The sequence below is a fragment of the Saccopteryx leptura genome, chromosome 1, assembly GCF_036850995.1.
Source record: "Saccopteryx leptura isolate mSacLep1 chromosome 1, mSacLep1_pri_phased_curated, whole genome shotgun sequence".
Lineage (NCBI taxonomy): Eukaryota > Metazoa > Chordata > Mammalia > Chiroptera > Emballonuridae > Saccopteryx > Saccopteryx leptura.
Genome location: NC_089503.1, coordinates 334,663,454 through 334,676,199, shown reverse-complemented (window position 1 = coordinate 334,676,199; position 12,746 = coordinate 334,663,454). Strand labels below are relative to the sequence as shown.

The 12,746-nt window shown below is 38.7% G+C and overlaps 1 pseudogene; it reads left to right on the top strand.

The window, feature by feature from the left end:
- The first annotated feature begins 229 nt into the window (after positions 1-229).
- On the top strand, positions 230-1,863 carry LOC136388424 (small ribosomal subunit protein eS6 pseudogene; annotated as a pseudogene).
- The last annotated feature ends 10,883 nt before the right edge of the window (positions 1,864-12,746 follow it).

Genomic DNA, 12,746 nt, shown 5'->3' with positions numbered 1-12,746 from the left:
AATTACTTTCTTAGACTCACATCACTCCCATAGTCTAGCTTTCTAATTCCCATATGCTCTACTATTGCTGAAGCAACTTCATCTATATAATGTGACTGAAGAGGAAGCCTTCATTCACAACACAGCACAATCTGTTAAAGTGGTAAATATTACCCATTTCTATTATTAGAGCTGAAATGGAATTTTCTCTTGCTGCATTTTCAAGATGTGACATAATGAAATAGCAAGCATGGAAAAGTCAGAAATAGTGGAAGCTAATGGTTGCCATCAGTACCAGGGAAGGTTAGATTCAGTCCTCATACCTTGCTCCTGACTCCTTCTAACAGTGCCCCCAGGCACTCTCGTTCTCTACTTGAATTATAGGGTACCATGTGAGTTTTGTAAGTACCGGGGTAAGGAAGCATGAAGCAAGTTTTCCGATTCTATATTGGTTTCAGACTAAACGAGAACAGAGACTCTCTTGATACTTCAATTCTCTTCAGCCTCCTACAGACACACCTTCCCACTTCTGAGAAGTAGCTGAGCTTTTGACTGTAGCTAGAGAGCCTTCAGACATCTCCCTTCTTTACTACAAATCAGAATTGTAAAACAAACAAGCAAGTGAGCAAACACAGCTGTCCTTGTTGCAGAAATGGTATTAAAATTAGTGCACTGTACAGTTCTTTGCAGAATTGAGGGGGAATGGATGAGTGTATGGTGTGTACGTGTGTACGTGTGTGTGTGTGTGTGTGTGTGTGTGTGTGTGTGTAACCTCACAACAATGATTGAAGAAGAAACTCTGGCCTTATTGGAGAAAACTTCAAAAAGTAATTTTTTCTTTTTTTACAAAAACTTATCATAAGAGCTTTATAGTTAAAAATCAGATTCAAATTGTACTTCTCTGAATGGCTTGTCTTGTCTCATTGCTTAAATAGCTTTCTACTCTTTTATGTTATTGTTAGACCATAATACCCTGAGGATACCAAGCCAAGTTAACAGGGTACCAGGACTTGATTTATTTTAGTAAACAATGGATAAAATTGCTGGTTTCATCAGAGTGGTCTGATTTGCAACGCCCCATGAAAATCTGCTTTTTGACTCGTGAGCTTTGGAATTTGAAGAGAAGCAGCTCATTTTCGTGGCACCTCCAAGGCTGCCAGCTGCTTCAGGATAAAGCTGAACATCCCCTTCCCAGACACTGGCTGCCAGAAACTCATTGAAGCAGGTAATAAATGCAAACTTCGTATCTTTTAGAAGAAGCGCATGGCCACAGAAGTTGTTGCTAACACTGTGGGTGAGGAACGGAAGGCTATGTGATTTGTTTCCCTATGCAGCAGGGTGCCTTGACCCATGGCTGTGGCCACCTGCTACTGAGTAAGGGCATTGCTGTCATAGACAAGAAGGACTGGAGAAAGAATGTGCAAATCTGTTTGGCGTTGCCTTGTGAATGCCAATTGGAGTGTTCTCAACTTGATCATTGTAAAAAAAAAAACGGGGTGGGGAGATATTCCTGGTTTCACTGATACTATTATGCCTCATTGCTGGGGTCCCCAAAGAGCTAGCAGAATCTTCAAACTTCAGGCTCTCTGAAGATGACATACATCAATATGTTGTGAGGAAGCCTTTAAACAAAGGAGGTAAGAAACCTAGGACTGGAGCACCCAAGCTTCAGAGTCTTGTTACTCCTGCATCCTGCAGCACCAACTTCAGTGTATTGCTCTGAACAAACAACGTACTATCAAAAATAAGAGAGAAGCTGCAGAATATGCTATACTTTTGGCTAAGAGAATAAAAGAGGCCAAAGAAAAATGCTAGGGACAGACTGTCAAGAGATGTAGATTGTCCTTTCTGAAAGCTTCTACCCCTCAGTTCAGTCAAAAATGAGATTTTCTAAGAGTAACAAATAGATAAGATCAGACAAAAAAACCAAACAAACAAAAAAGCAAAAACAAAACAAAAAACAAAACAAGAGATGCAAACCTCTCATCTTCCTTGTGAGTCACGTGTGGGGAGTGGAAAGGCCTGGAAGGACGGTCAGGATCCAGACCTTGTATATAGTTTTGCCCATAACAAGCCTTCTGACTTCAAGTGAATTTCTTAACCTCTTTGGGGTCTGTTTTTTTTTATATGTACAATGGTAAGGAATGGACTTTATGATCTTTCTTTATGATTATGACATGTCCAAAAATCTATAAGATCCCAACAAGAAACACCAGCTGAGTGCTATATGTTTGGCATTGTTCTTTGACTTACTTAGTGAGTGAATAACAGGGATGCCAAAGATTATTCATGTCTTTGTCAATGCTCAACAAACCGTGTTGAGATTATGTCTCTTTGACAGATGGAAAATGGTTTTGGTGAGAAAAGGAATGACTGAATCAGTGATTTCCTTGTTTGTTAAGATGTTCACAGCATGCAGGCTGGAAATCAGGAGTTTAGCCACACATGACATTAATCTTTGCAAGTTATCTCTGTCTTCCTTGGTGACCAACTGATTTCAGTTCACAGGTAGTTCACAGGTATCACAGAGGCATCTGAGGCAACCGTTAGTAAACAGACTTGATAACTCCTTTCTAGATCCTGTGCTTACAGGTGCATCTCCCTAGCTCTTTCCAGAGCTTAGAGACATGACTGGTTCAAACATTTTATGTGCAGCCACAAGAACTCACTTTTAAAAGTATGCACTAGCATCTGAAAATGCTTGTATTCTTTCTATGTAAATGATTCCTTACTTTAAAACTACCTCTCTGCAATAAAAGTGTTTTAACCAAATATATTCATATCATGTGCTTGATATAGATGTAGCCTAAGATGAAAATTTCCATAAGGAATAATGCTCTGACAAGTTCTTGTTATGTACTGAATACATATTGTGTGCCAGGTATTTTTCGTAATATGTGCATTATTCATTTTAATGTTTACCAGCAATCTTATAAAAGAGAGATATTATTGCACCCATTTTGCAGATAATGTAATTGAGGCTCAGAGGAATTGATTCTCCAGTGTAGGAACTGTTAGAACTAGAACTCATGTTCTAAGTCAGACCAGAAAGCTTTGTCTTCATCAATGCTACACAATTCTATCTTACCATTCATCTTCCTTCTGCCCAAGAACAAACTTCCTCACCTCCAACAGGTGATGCCTTAAGTGCAAAGATGCTTTTTTTTTTTTTTTAAACATCGGTATTCTTTGAAGGATACTGTGTTAGTGCCTTATTAGTGAAGTATTCTGAAATTATTTTTCCAGTGAACAGCCACTGGAAAATATCTGGGAAGTCACATATTCTTATTGACACAGAGATATTGCTATTTTCTAAATTTAAGGAGATTCCTCCAAATTTAAATGAACATCTTCCTGTTGAAAATAAAAGTGCCTCTCAGTCAACAAATGAGCCTCCCCAACAGGTCTTTTAATTTGCAGGTGCTTGAAAATGAATGAAGATCAAAAGCTTTTTTTACAGACCACTTTTCTCACTAGGAGACATTTGAGCATGTTAAGAGTAAGTATCACTTAAAAAATTAATAAAACAAGTTGGGTTTTAAATATGTTTGAAAAAATAGGTTTGCACAAATATTATGCCATCTTGTGCTGTTCATTTTGTGCTTTTAGGCACCCAATGAATAGTGCTTTCCTACATCTAACCCATGCTTTTTGTGCACATAGGCTTTTGCAGTACAGAACACCTTAATTGAACCACAAAGATCATTACCACACAACACGTTTGTATACTGCAGAAAGCTCCAAAAAAAGGTATCTGTGTCCTTGCAGATAAGGATGTTCCCGCATAGATTAACTGAAAGAAAAACAAGCCTAACAATGGATGTCGTCTTTAAAAAATAAATAATCTGATTTCCAAATAGCATCCCAAAGCCACTGTGGGAATAGCTGTCATTCTGTCAGATAGACTTGGCCTAGTTTGCAGTGGATCGTCTTAAACGGCAAGGGCCAAATGCGTGTTTCACATTTCTAGCTGAGCTGTTTCTTCTGCAGGCATATGGATTGTTGGACCAGCACTTTTATTTGGATTAGGGTTAGTATTTTCTGTCTTGTTTATTGGATTTACTTAAACGCAACCGGAACCAGCTCTTGACAAAACTATAATGGCTGTAAGGCTTATTTAAAGTATGCCCTAATCTTCCCTTTAAAGCACTCTCCTTCGGGAAGCATGTTGTAGAGCGCATCTCTGAGAGGGGGCGCACTGGTTTATTGCCTGTCACTCTAGCTGCCGACCCAAGTACACTGTTTATTCATCACCCCTCCCGTCTCTGCTCCCCACACGTGTTCTGGAACATCCCTTTCACCTTGCCTTTCATTAGTGCTTACCCGACCAAGTTCCATTTTCCCTGGGTGACTGAGGCTAATGTGATAAACTAATGACTGATACTGGGTGAGCAAAACATTAGCATTTAAATAGGGACCTTTTGGAGGAGATGCACTTAACAAGGGAGAGGTCATCAGAGGTAACAATTTCAGACATTATGACGGGAACAGGTCAAAGATAATTTTGTCAGATGGGGCCTTGAGGTTACGAGCGGGGCCAGACCTAGTTTCTAGCCTTTCTCTTAGTCAAGATTTCAAATACTTATGGCAGGATCCCACCAGCCTTCACACGACTTTTGACACAAGTACTTTGACCCAAGAAGTTTTTTTTCTGGCTCCTTGAGAGGCTCCACCTTTCCTCCTTCAGAGGAGTAGATTGTTCTAGAAACAACTGAATATGGGATCTCTCTCATGATTCATGGAAGGAAACCTGATTCACAATGTGGCAAACGGACATTTCCAAAGGGTCTAAACCCCAGGGCTTCTGCATTTCATAGCTCCAGGGTGCCATGCACACAGAAGCACAATGATTACTGCTTCCTGAGTGTCTGAACACAAAAGGTCTGCAGAAATCTGAATTTGTCTGGGAGGCTCCTGAACAAAAAGTGGGCTCGTTCAACTGGAGAAAGGCTATAGATGTGTTCTGACTCCCCTGTTTTCTGTAGGTACAACGTAAGGATCCTGATACAGGATACTTACCCCCGGAGATACTGAGATAATATGAGTTTGCTACACAAAGCAAAGACTACAAGGGATGCTTTGGGACCATTTAACAAGTCTGCCTAAAGAATACGATATGAGAAAGCAGTACTGACCTAAGGCTATTTGCTTTATTATCTTTATTAATATATTCAATATCCCCTCCCGGATTCTTTGGATTAAAAATGATGGGAGAGACATCTGTTCCAAAGCTGTTTCACTGAATGGTGATTTTGATGACTTCATGCCTTTTCAGACTTCTGCTCCCACCGCTGTTCTTTGGTTTTGATTTTAAAGCAGTTAAATGGGATCTCTGAGCCTTTCATTATGTCTGCCTTTAAAAAAAAATCTGAATAAATAATTCAGAACATGTCAAGGACAAATGCTTGAGTTATAGAAACTTTTAAAATTACTTATTATTATTCCAAGGCAACCCAAAGGATCTTTTAATTTCTTTGATTGTTTAAAGTAGTGCTATAGAAACATGACATCTCAGAAGTGGAGAGAGTTTATAATTGAGCACAAAAGCTGAGTGTGAGGACAATGCAATTGGTTGCTGGGATTCCCAGGGACTCCGGAAAGTGAACGGGGTCAGGAAAAGTTTATCGGAATTTGATAGCAGCCGCCGTACAAACATCCAGATAAAACTACAGCCAATTACTATGTACAGCTTATTATGCCCTCCCCTATGCCCCACACTCCCCAAATTCTGTAGAGATTTAAATCTTTCATCTAGAATAAAGATTTGTAGTGTAATGACCTGATTTAGCTACAAAGGAGAAATAAATCTGACAGCTGGGACCAGAAGAGGTATTAATCTCCAAAGTTCGTGTGAGCCTTTGTTTCCCTCTCAGTTTTTATGCAACAGAGGCAAAGAAAAAAAAAAATAGAGTGAACAGCTCTGTATTTTAGCTTGAATTACATTGCTTGGGAAAAAAAAGGGCAGGAAAGCGGGTGTGGGTGTTAGAGTTGAAAGAAAGATTTTCGGTTCTTTAGAGACAGCGTGGAGACACGGGTTTGCCCAAGGTTTCAGAAAGAGGCAGGTGGACAGGGAGGTCATTCAGCAGAAGGAGCCCCGGGGCACCTGGACTTGGTGTCTGATCACCCAGGCATAATTCACTGGGACAGTTCATGATGTAGAGTCAGGTATTGAGTGAATACTTATTCTACTTTTCGGTTTGGGGTTTGACCCCTAGCACACACTGACCCCAGGTGAAGACAGAGCCCACTCTGTAGTGGACCGAAGGCTGGACTCTGATCGAAGCCCTGTGAAGCAATCTTGGCTTCTGGATACCTAGCCTCTTCAATTAGGCTTTCTAACATTTCATGCAGATGGAGTGCTTTTGGCTCATTTCACCAATTCTGCCTTTGCTCATTGTAAAAACACACATTCTAAAATATAATCGTATGAGGGTAATTCTAACAGTTCTAACTGACTTGCCATTCAGAAAGAGAGAAATAATTCGGTTTTAGAGGACTTTAACTTTTGAAAGTAAAGTGAGTACTGCTCACAGCAAAAGAGTATATTGATTTAATGGTCACACATAATCCTGTAAAATTAGTCATGAAACAGACACTAATTTTAAAGAATATTGCTGCTATTAAAATAGGCCTCTGCACAGCTGTAGAACAAACTGATAGGATTCCCCCAGGGGGAAGAGGTCTGTGCAGTCTTTGCCAGTCTATCAACTTGTTGTGTGTGTTAGTGACAGGTTGAGTACTGCAGGCCAAACGACTGAGATTCCTGAGCAAATTCGCGAGGCTTCCACAGAAATAAGCGATAAAAATGGCCTGCCTGACTTTTTAGTTAACTTTCTTTAGATTTCATTGAGTCAAGAGTCAAACCAACCACGAGTAAATGTGTTGAGTATTGTCAGAGAGCAGTAATAATGGACAAAGGCCCACTTTAAAATATTTCTCTTATATGGGTGATGAGTAGCGGTTTGGAATTTCCTTGGCCCTGTTATAGTGTGTGCTGAGATGGTGGTACCTTTCAGCAGGGACAGCTTGTCTTGGTTCATTGGACTAAATGAGAGGCTAATAACTGAATTCTCTGCGATAGCAGGACCTTATAGATAAGTCATGAGATTTTCACTAAGAAGGTTTGCCAATAATCAGTTTTAACATTAGAAGAATTAACACAATTAGAAGCTACAGCTACTAGTTATAACTAGTGTTCAAAATGAGCTGGGTTTGAACCCAGTGTAACTTACTGTTTCATCCAAAACCTGTATGGCTGGAATAGAAAATCTAACTCATAAGTCTACCAGATGCTTGTTGGAAAGTGGGCAACACTTTGAAGGTATAGGATTAGGATGTAAAATCTCATTGGTAGAAGTAGAATAAAGCAGAAGAAACCTGGTAAAGACAAGATGATAGTATTAAACCTACAGATAGAACAAACTGTACAAAGATTAGAGAGGAAATAACACAGCTGGTATACATTGTCAGCAGAAAACATAATTTCTGCACTTGTCTTACTATTTTTTGTTCTGTTGTTCCATCATTTCATAATTCATCATCCTGCCTGGTAAATCTTCTTTTAATCGAATTAAAGCCAGTAGAAAGCCAAAACTTCTAAGGAGTTTGGTTATTACTCCACCTCTACCTTCAAAGCAAAACTGGTTTTGAGGTAGAGTGTGAGAGTCCAAATACTAAAAATGACAGCTCACATTGAAGGGTGGAGAAGTCTGAGGCTGTAGAATCCCCCATTATAAAGCAGCCTGGGGCTATTTAGTGTAGAGGCCAACGGCCTGCTTATCTAATAGTCATGAGGTTACTACTGTATTAAAGCATCACACAATAATTAATTATTTTTACAATGTTAACACTAAGTTATCATGAAACTGTGAAATGATGTTCAGTAAAAGTTTAGGCTCTTAGGTAAATATAGCTATGTGGAACTTACTCACTAATCATTCTGAATAAATATACTGACTTTGCATTCTACTATTACTGTTATTTTTTCACCGATATCACTTAAGTGAAAACTTCATGGTAGCCCTTGTACAAATACTCATATAAGTTTAAAGTAACAGGAACTAAATTGATAGATTTTCAAGAATATAATATTGAAAGCGAAAGCAATGAGATAGCTTTAGATATGTTAACTGTTTCCTACCTTTATTTACTTCTATCTTCACGGAGCAGATTTCTTATAAAAATTTAAAGCATGTAGAGAAAATAAGAGAAAAACAAAATCTTCCTATCTATTGTACTTACATTTTAAATAAAAAAATGAATCTCTTAGCTCGTTAAATGATTTCCAACTTGTGTCAACTTCTTCAAACATTATGTTTTCTATGGCTTTTGAGGCTAAGGTAGATAATCACAAAACTTCATTTTAAAACAGGAATTCCAAGAAAAAGAGAAGGAAAAAAAAACCTCACCCTAGCATAGCTGTTTTGAAGATCCTGGCCTATATAATTTGCTGTTGAAAACAGTTCCTCACTGCAGGGAAAACCAATCAGTCACACACATCCATGAGTAAGCTGTAGCACCATGGTGTCATGTTGAATATTGAAAACGTCAGTGACTATTTACAGAGGCAGATCCAAATAGTTCTGAGCAACTCTGGTGCTATCCATGCAAACAGTTTGTTAAATTAGGACAAAGAATGCTGGTGACATGGGTCAACGAAAATGGGGTGCGCATTCCAACCCAAAGGATCCTCCTCTGAGCCATTGTAAAGCGAGAGCACTGTTTTCGCTTGGCTTCAACACAAACTCCTCTTTGGCAAAATAACCAAATAAACATCGAATCCCAACTAAATCAAAGCCAAAGAAATAATGCCTCACAACTGCCCGCCATGTTTTCTTGGTCCATTTTCCTAGCATAGACTCCAGTAATCAGATTTTAACAAAGGCCTTCACTTTGTTTTGAACTGAGAATTTCTTAAAATTATGTACTGGGTCAAAAATGTAAACCAATTTCACTGCTCTCTTTCATCCTGTTGAAAAACTACTAATGAATATTCTCTAAATATTGAATGATCCTTTTCTAGTCAAGTGCAGAATGCGTTTTCCTAATGGTAAGCTGTGAAATACTGCTAAAGGGTCTTTATAAAATAAACACTGGACTGACAGAGCTAGTTGTTTTTGCTTTATCTTCTCCTCAGGAACCTATTCCTTATGAGTATTCAATAAATAGTAAATAATTAGGGTTATAGCTATGCAAGCACAGCCAAAGGCTAAGTGGCGTTGTCAAGGTTGTAAAGCATGTTAGCAAGGAAACCTGGGATTGAAATTAAGAGTTCTTACCCACTTCCTGGGGCTTGAATCACTCTGTCTCTCTGTTTTCTTAATCATATATAACCACTGGGTTCCTTAGCAACTCCTAATCCAGTGCTCAGTTAGGCAAAATTTGAAAACCTCCAGGCAATGACCTGTTTTTCAATGGGAGAACATATTTACTTCCAGCTGGAACACATCAAGACAGGCCATTTCTCTTATAGCCCCATTCTTGCCAAAAGACTGGAAAATAACTTATTAGCGAGTCTAACATCTCAAGAGTCACAACAACAGCTGCGCTGAATATAGAACACACAGAATGACTGGACGCTGTGAAACTGGGATGACTGAAACCAATGCAGTGATAATTCCAGGCGTCACTTTGATCTTTTCAACTAGAGGGCAAGTCAGAAGGAAACTTTAATGCTTACATGATCAGGTTGACTTAGCTTGTCTGTTCATTTGTGCATTATCCTTGTTGCCTTTGTGTATGTGCTACTTGAGATCATAGTTAAATTCATAATAGAAGTTTACGACTATATATCTTATTTTTAGAACCTCTCTATAGTTCACATTTAAAGACTCTTAATTAGGTTACACAGCATATTGAAAATATAAGTGCATTTTAAAAATTTATATACATGTATTGGTCATAAAATTCAAATACTCTACAAGATTAAAGGAAACTAGGTTTAAATAACACATTATTTGTAATATGCACTCCCATGACATTACTGAATATTTATTAATTAAATGAATTGAATAACTTAGAAATTATATTATTTACCAAATATATAAATTTACTGGTTACTGTTTTCATATACTGGTATTTGCTTTTTAACCAGTTGGCAATAGCCTTGATAGTCTCCTGTGTCCTGGACATGTATAAAGAATGAAAAGAGAAAAAAAATCTCAATACTCTAGTATTTCATTTTTAAAAAAAAATTATTCTTGTTGCCTGACCAGGCAGTGGCGCAGTGGATAGAGCATCGTACTGGGATGCGGAGGACCCAGGTTTGAGACCCCGAGGTCGCCAGTTTGAGTGCAGGCTCATCTGGCTTGAGCAAAAATAAAAGCTCACCAGCTTGGACCCAAGGTTGCTGGCTTCAGTAAGGGGTTACTTGGTCTGCTGAAGGCCCGCGATCAAGGCACATATGAGAAAGCATCAATGAACAACTAAGGTGTCGCAACGAAAAACTGATGAATGATCCTTCTCATCTCTCTCCGTTCCTGTCTGTCTGTCCCTATCTGTCCCTCTCTCTGACTCTCTCTCTGTCCCTGTAAAAAAAAAAAAAAAAAAAAATTGGCCCTGGCAGGTTGGCTCAGTGGTAGAGCATCGGCCTGGCGTGCAGAAGTCCTGGGTTCAATTCCCAGCCAGGGCACACAGGAGAAGCGCCCATTTGCTTCTCCACCCCTCCCCCTCTCCTTCCTCTCTGTCTCTCTCTTCCCCTCCCGCAGCCGAGGCTCCATTGGAGCAAAAGATAGCCGGGGAGCTGGGGATGGCTCCTTGGCCTCTGCCCCAGGCGCTAGAGTGGCTCTGGTCGCAACAGAGCAACGCCCCAGAGGGGCAGAGCATCGCCCCCTGGTGGGCAGAGCGTCGCCCCTAGTTGGCCTGCCGGGTGGATCCTGGTAGGGCGCATGCGGGAGTCTTTCTGACTGTCTCTCCCCGTTTCCAGCTTCAGAAAAATACAAAAAAAAAAAAAAAAAAAATTACTCTTGTTAATTGAACAAAAAGATTGAAGGTAAATGCTATCACCCAACCATTTACTTGCTGCTGAGAAATTGACAGTTCAAATTTTGATAGTTAAGTATAGGAAAAATGTATAACCTTTTTTAAAATTTGAATTTATCTCTAACTTGGTTCAATAATGGCAACTGTTGTGCATCCTATAAAGTGTTTCATTGGTATACTTACTGTCATAATGTTGAAGAGACATTTTAAAATATTTATTGAAATATGATTTATATTTGTGAGGCACATAAGCACTAGTCCTAGATGTATTATATAACCAAACTAATTCTAATATAAATAAATAAAAAGAAATTAAAATTACAAAATAATTATTTTTACAACAATTGCACTTATTAATCATAAATTTGAGACTGATTTAGGGATTTAAAGTGTTGGGTGTCGTGCTGAAAAAAATGTAATGTTATCCACAGACCATCGGTGAGTAACAAAAATAGAGGCACAGGTCACTTTGATAAAATTATAGCCCCCCCACAATTGTCTTTTGAATTTAAAATAGTAGTTGCATTCAGAGCATATCTTCTGAAAGCACCACTTGGAGAGTTTAATGGACAATCATCCTAACCACAGATTTATAGAACCAGCAGCTTCATCCAGCCACGGGTGCCGGAGCCCAGTGTTCTGCTAGACCTGCGCATGGCCAGGGCCAGCTACAAGCTGGTTAGAAAGGCATTGGCAGTGGAGCAGACAGAGCAGAGCTGCAGCCAAGAGATCATGGCTGTGACCCCTACTCTGTGCTCCCCACCTCCCACCACTGGCCAGCCCCCAGTGGGCAGTGGTGCCATTAGTGATGGAGGCAAAGAGCGGGCTGCCTCTGAGCATATCCCACTAGCCTGCTCCTTGCTCTCCAAAACAGTTTTTAATGGCCTCTTTTATTAAAATGGTTATTTTTATTTTCAATTACAGTTGACTTACAATATTATACTAATTTCAGGTGTACAATCCAGTAATTAGACATTTATTATAACTTATGAAGTGATCACACCAACAAGTCTTGTACCCTTCTGACACCGTACATAGTTCTTATATTATTGACTGTAATCCCCTATGCTATATTTGTCACTTCCCTGACTGTTTTAGTTATCAATTGGCACATCTTCATCCCTTCCCCTTTATCATCCATCACCACCATCCCCAAATCTGGCAACCGTCAAAATGTCTCTATGAGTTTGTTTCTGTTTTGTTTTGTTTTTTAGGTTCCACATATAAATGAGGTCATATGGTATTTATCTTTCTTTTTCTGACTTATTTCACTTAGTGCAATACCCTCTAAGCCTATCTGTGCTGTTGCAAATGGCAAAATTTTATTCTTTTTTATAGTTGAATAATATTCTATTATATATATGAACTACATCTTTATCCATTTATCTATCAATGAACACTTGACTATTATGAATAATACTGCAATGAACATAAGGATGCATATATCTTTTTAAATTAGTGATTTGGATTTCTTCAGATAAATATCCAGAGTGGAATTGCTGGATCCTTCTGTCTCTTGTTACAGCCTTAATTTAAAATCTTTTTGTCTGATATAAGTATTACTACCCCAGGTTTTTTATTTTTGTTTTCATTTGCGTGAAATATCTTTTGCCATCCTTTTAATTTCAGTCTGTGCATGTCTTTTTATCCAAAGTTGGTGTCTTATTTTCTTATCTATTCAGCCACACTTAAGTCTTTTGATAGAAGAATTTACTCTATTTATAGTTAAAATAATTATTTATAGGCATGTGGTTTTTGCTATTTTTTGATTCATAGTTTTGACCTTT